Source organism: Lolium perenne, chromosome 6 (assembly GCF_019359855.2).
Source record: "Lolium perenne isolate Kyuss_39 chromosome 6, Kyuss_2.0, whole genome shotgun sequence".
NCBI classification, from domain to species: Eukaryota; Viridiplantae; Streptophyta; class Magnoliopsida; order Poales; family Poaceae; genus Lolium; species Lolium perenne.
In genome coordinates, this window is record NC_067249.2 from 147889094 (window position 1) to 147895486 (window position 6393).

The 6393-nt window shown below is 41.2% G+C and overlaps 1 long non-coding RNA gene across 3 annotated transcripts; it reads left to right on the forward strand.

Moving 5' to 3' along the window:
• The first annotated feature begins 830 nt into the window (after positions 1–830).
• Positions 831–5723, forward strand: LOC127309518 (uncharacterized). 3 transcript variants are annotated; one of them, XR_011747307.1, is made up of 8 exons: positions 831–1156; positions 1243–1436; positions 1861–1940; positions 2036–2129; positions 2242–2340; positions 2472–2625; positions 4853–4891; positions 5041–5723. It is a non-coding gene; the product is annotated as an uncharacterized lncRNA (long non-coding RNA). The 3 variants fall into 3 exon arrangements; XR_011747308.1 differs by lacking the exons at positions 4853–4891; positions 5041–5723 and adding an exon at positions 2816–3231; XR_011747306.1 differs by lacking the exons at positions 4853–4891; positions 5041–5723 and having other exon boundaries at positions 2472–3231.
• The last annotated feature ends 670 nt before the right edge of the window (positions 5724–6393 follow it).

Consider the following 6393-nt stretch of genomic DNA (forward strand, 5'->3'; position numbering starts at 1 on the left):
AACAAAGATAGTACATACTACAGCACCAGAACATAAGAGTACGAATCATAAAGTAGCTCAACATTTTGCATTAGGGCTAGGTGGTCCTGAGACTATTGGGACGCCCCTGATGATCTCCGGGCGTGCATCCGCTTCAACGCAAAGCTGTGTACTCGGTCCACGGCCTCCTTCTGTAGGCTGGATAATCTCAGGTGCAGGACCTTCGTCTATGAAAGGCCCGTCATCAGTACCATCCACAGGTGCATCAAACTAAGATTCATCTTCAAATCTCCCATCAAACTGAGAGACCTCTTCAACTCTATGCTTCTGCAACTAGTACATCAACAGATTAGACAAACATCTAAGGGATGCAACCTGAACAAATGCCGTTTTACATATTTACCTTCTCATCTGGCACAGCACATGTCCCAGAGCTGAAACCCGGTTCCTGAAGCAAGCGCCTTTTCTCTCCTTCCCGTCCATCCATCTGCAACAAGTTAAATTTGAGTACAGAACTTGCACAGCAATGCAAACTACTGATCGAAACAGCGGCAGCATCAATATAAATAATTCTCTACTACTTAAAAAGAAGGAACTTGTTCCCCCTTCTCCCCATAGTTTGGTCGTCCTTTTGCGTCGTTCTTCCTTCGTCATCCATCATCCACCCGTATGGGCCTGGTGACCTGGCCCGTTAAGGTTTCCAGAAAATCACGTCCAACTACTACCCAAGCAATCACGATCGTTTTGCTGGCAGCTAGGGATGGCCTGGCAACGAGTCTCCCCTCAACCGCGCCGCTCCCGGTGCCATCTCTGGATCCTCGGCTCCCGGCCGCCTCCTGCCACTCCCCTGATCCCCGCCGCCAGCCCCACCCCGCCGCTAGATTTCCTACGCGTCCGCTTGAGGTCCAGGACGCCGCCGCATCAACTACCTGGAACGGCGGACTTCTTACCACAGGCGACCATTATGGAGGCCGGATCGACGACCGCGGGTGGCTAATCGATGCTAACTCCTGCCGGCGCATCCTTCACACGTTTATTCCATGATCCGTTCCACCCGGGAGAGATAGAATCCGTGGAGCAGGTGCCGGCGCGCAGGGGGAACTCGGGCGGGATTAATGGAGATGGAGGAGCGGGGCGGCGCGCGCAGGCCCGGGGACCGGGGTAGGAGGTCACCATGGTAGGTTCTGAAGGACGTCGAGGCCAATGACCTTTCATAAGTTCCTACTTTCAAGATGCATATCTGAAACCTTGATGTTGTTTCAGTGAGGGAGCTGTTCAGGAGGTGCACGGACGACGGTGGCCTGAGGGTATACAAGACACCTGTCGAGGGGTTGCGGGATGTGCGAGATCTCAGCGCCAATCAGGTTCAAGCGGACAAGACCAATGCGGCCAGGAGGGGTATTGGCGATGCGACCAACATCAGACTGGAGGAGGCGTCGAGCTGTAGGCTCAAAGAGGTAGCCATTTCAATCTCATGGGTCATGGCATAAGAGGAAATTAACATGACTCACTGATATGAATGGTGAAATGGTTGATGCACATATGTTGGCCTGAATGGTGTTTACTGAGATGACTCGTAGAAGTAGCTCTTTAAATAGCTGTTCGTGAACTTGTTAGCCAGAGTGAATTCACCCATATAACTAGCAGAAATTTTCTTTCGATGACTTTTTTTTTGTTCGATGCTATGGTCATAGCAACTCTGTATCAAAGGTGAATGCTTTTGGGTTCCTCAAAGAATTTTTTTTAAAGGGTTAGCTCTGCTTTTGAACTCTAGCTATGTTAAATGGATCAATTAGTGCATTATCGCTTAACCTGTTCCTTGTGACTTTTTTCAACAGCTTTTCACATATAACTCACATAGTTTGTACTTGTCTATTTCAGGATCTACATAAATTATTTACGCCTCTCACAAATGAAGATGAAACTTTAGTAGACACCTCATTGTATGGTAGTGGTCACAGGTACACACTTGGCAATCGAGCTTAGTGAATTTTATTCAATACTTCTGCTCTTATTTTGTTAGCACCATTAAGCATTATTTCTCTTCTGTTTGCAGTAAAAAAATATTAGTACTGCATGAGCCTTTAAAGATCGAGATTACCAGAGAGAAATTAGGGTGCTTGAGGCCTCGTGGTTGGTTAAACGATGAGGTGAATATTTAAATTGAAGAACTTTCTTCATTAAGGAAAAACGTCCGGCTATATTTTTTATGAGCTTGAAGTTCCAAGGCTTTATCTTGTATTCTATTTTAACCCCTTTCAGATCATCAATTTGTACCTAGAATTGTTAAAGGAGAGGGCAAAAAGAGAACCCACAAGATTTTTAAAATGCCACTTCTTTAACACATTCTTCTATAAGAAGGTCACCGATTCGCATTCTTTGCTTTCTATATTTGGAACTCCTGTGATGCTATACAAATTAAGTTAGATGTCTTCGAATCATGATACCATCCGATTTCCTCAAAGCTTAATTTTCTCAATGTAAATTTTCAGCTATGAAGGCAACATGGACCTCCAAATAGGGAAGCAAGAGAAGCACCACTTAATAATCATTACATCTGCTCTACTTGGAGTAACACTGTTAGTTGCAGTTTCCCTCTGCTGCTATGCCTTCGCATGGAAAACCATCAAGAAAACTCATCAGAAGGTCAGAGAAGGAAGCATCCTCTTATCTTGTTATATTTTCTTACAGTGTCTTTTATTTTGTGTGCATGTGGTCAAAGAAGAAACTCCTTCCTTCATACAAGTTACAGAAGTCAAGCGCGCAATCGTGCGAAATTTTAGAATGTCATAGCCATCGTTATAAGCTTCACTCCTTTGTTTGAATAAATCTATAGGGAAAGGTAAGGAAGATAGAAGCTATGGTTGCAGGCACACATTAAAAAGATCATGTATGTTGTAGAGGTAAGTTTACCTGGACATTTGCTTTTGGTGAATGACCAGATTTTTGTACATCAACTCAATATTCGTTAGAGACAAGAGTGTCACGGTTTGCAATCTGGAATTGATTAGGCTAGGAGCGCTATTGTGGAACAAAATATTCTCTTAGTTAGCTATTTGCACTTGAGTTTAATAGTAGTATACTGCAACCATATGTCAAACAACCAAGTTTATAGAGGGGAGGATTTGACTAGAACCATATATTGGTTGTCCTTTTTTTTTGTATCGTTACCATGTGAGTTTTCCGAATGATTTTGAGAGATAGGTAAGACCATGTAGTCCACTGTTTTAGACTGTCCATACTGCTATGTATTTGCAGTGTTAGTAAAATGTCAACAATCGGTATGTGTTCGGTTAAAAAATGTTTGTGTTAGTCTCTCTACTCCCCACCAAGTCTTAAGACCCGAAATGTGAGTCAAAATCACTTTTATATGATCATGCATAAGCCCATAGTGTAACTCAATGATCAGACTTAACACCACAATTAAATCAGATGGGAAATTATCAACAGAGGAGTGCTAAGTCAACAAAGTGGATTGTATATATATTCATAAAAAACCCACCTTACTCCATTCAGGTTCAAATGGCGAGGCACACCATACTGGTGCATCTTTTTTTTAAAGGCCCCTCCTGTGGGTAATTATCTGTACATTGTTGCATGTACCTGTGCATAAGTAAGTTAATAAATGTTTAAAAAGAACTTGTAAGAACATGACAAGATTTGTCCTGAAACACACCCTGTGTGAGTAAATATGCATGGAGTTTGTTGGCTGAAACCATCATCGGCGGCGCCATCGCTAAGGTGCACCGACAACCTGCTGCTTAGACGAGAGACCAGTCCAGCTTTCTTTTCATGCCGTCATGTCCAAGTATGTCCACAAGCGTGATCTCCATTGAGTCCTCGAGACAGAACCGCCCCTACTATGTCACATGCTCGTGTCCACCGTGGTCACCATGTTCGGAGCAGCTAACCCGGCAAAGTCCCGGGCCTCCGGTAGTGTTCCCAGTCGAGGGCCTTCACTTCAGAGGCAATCTGTCTTGGTACGTGACTTGCATAAGCAAAATTTTCATTAACTAGAATGTACAAAGTTTTCATTCATATTCATACAGGTTAATTTCTTGTTGATGTTTGTTTGTTAAATGTCTTGCATTTCTAAAGAGTACATGTTTTAATTTCTTGTATCATGTGAATATCTACATACTTATCTCCAATTCATATTGGAGGATATATAGGCTAACATATTGTTTTTTTCCATATACCATATAACTTTTCCTTATATGCAGGTCTAGGGAGAGCAAGCCTACAGATCACATCCCCTTTGATTTTTTTGCTCTTTCTTTGTTCATGATAATTTGAGCTTTATGCCTAATCAATCAAAATCATAAATATGTTTTTTCACACGTTAATATATAGTATATGGTTTCATGCCCAATGAAACAGCCGGCCCTAAATTAGGACCTATTGATTACAGATTGTTTTGGCCTGTTCTCGTAGACATGTGAAGATTTTTTACCAATTAGCTGATAGTCAAATTGGAAAAAACCACATGCATTTTCTGAAAACTTGGTTATTTGAACTTCGAAACATTTATTATTGATCTGATGTTGCAAAACGTGGTCGATTATCGAGAACTATGTCAGGCGTAGATATTAAAGCTCATCTAGAAGCCATGTGTGAGGCTTTAGCTGATATTTTTGCAATGGATGAAGGGGGAAATTAATGAAAAATTATTCTATTTTGTTGTGAAAAACTACTTCTCAATTATAGTTTGTTCTAATAACTAATAGCAACATAAGTCATCAGGAAGCACATCTATATTTTCCCTGTGTGTACACTTTTCTTTGTCGGTTTATTTCATGCGTTGCTATAGTAGAAAGGATTACGGATTGGTCTTGGAGGATATCATTCAGTTTTTATGGTTCGTTATTGTCAGGAAGATTCAAGAGGTCATGGTGTGGGGGCAACACTAAAGGTGTGCATGTACCAGTCTATATATTTTTTTAGTTTGCCTTCTCACATACTGAATTCTTCGTCGAGCTGTAGGTTCATATCATACTGAATTATAGTTTGTTTCATATTCTTGGCTCAAGTGTAATGTCAGGTCTTTGATGGCATCTACAGATCATCGTCTCAAGGATTATGGATGAGTGGAGAGCCTGGGTGGCTTGCTGCGGTGGAAACCGGCGATAGTATCATAGTAATTCCTTTAGTGTTTTCTATTCTGTTGTTGTCCCAAAGCAGGTGAGGGTTAATTTTGTGGCCGTGCCCTTCAGGTCTAATTAATATCTCCTCTTAAGCTTAGTGAAATAACTCCATTTAACTCCCTTTTGTTTCATATGAGCTATTTCATTGTGGCATGTCCATGTGTAACTTAAATGTTTTGATCACCTTGAAAGCAAAGATGGATTGATTTGCTCATTTTTATGTAAAATAGAATTATGTTTTTAAATAAAATCTCTTAAGTCCATCAAATTAATACTAATGGAGGCTGGATCTTGGTGTTCTAATTAATATTTTCTTTGTTCCAATGTATTCGGTCTATCTTTAATTGTCTATAAAGATATGATATGATAGCAATGTTTTAGTGATAAAATAGCATTATCATAAGACAGTTGGTACTGTCATATTTGGTGGCATGGTAGGCATGAATTCGTTGCCGGCGCTTGTTTTGGAAGCTCGCTGATACTTACCAGCTCTACGTGGTCATTAACCATCACTGCTGGTGCAATCCGATCACCCTCATACTATCATACTGAAATCAAGCATGTTTTTTCTTCTCCCGTTGCAACGCACGGGCAAATTTCCTAGTAACTACATATGCCAGCACACATACAGTGTGAGCAAGATCTGCTTCTCCCGCTGAAGGATCATTATGTGGTTCACCATGATAAACCCACCTAACATATGTGCGGTCCATCCCAAAAATGTGTAAATGATCTTCCACTACATGGTGAGGCCTCTTCTCACCATTCATACATGTGCAGCGCGGGCAATACACGTCCAGGTCGTGACCTTCATGAGCTCTAATAAACCCCATAAAGAGTTGAACACCATTTATATATGAAGGGGAACATAAGTGTCCATGCAGTATCCAAGTTCTGTCCATCTGTTTAATTATGAGATACAATGGTTGGTGATTAATTTAAGGCGAAGTAGGAAATGTATATCCATCGAGTACAAAACTATACTAGTACATGATTATGCATTTCAGCAATCATGTCGAGTACAAAACAAAAAATGCCCATCGACATTTTAGCAAACAGATCGTGTACAAATCTCTGCCATGGCATTTCAGCAAATTAACGGATCGAGTGCAGAACTGACTCTATATGCCCACGCAAATGAACAAATTGATCGAGGACAAATCGAGCGGAAAACTATAAAGTGCTAATTAGTTCGAGCATACTGATGATTTTTTTTAGCAGCATCAAGAAAATATAAATCGTTAGGCCGTCTTGCCCGATGCATGATTGA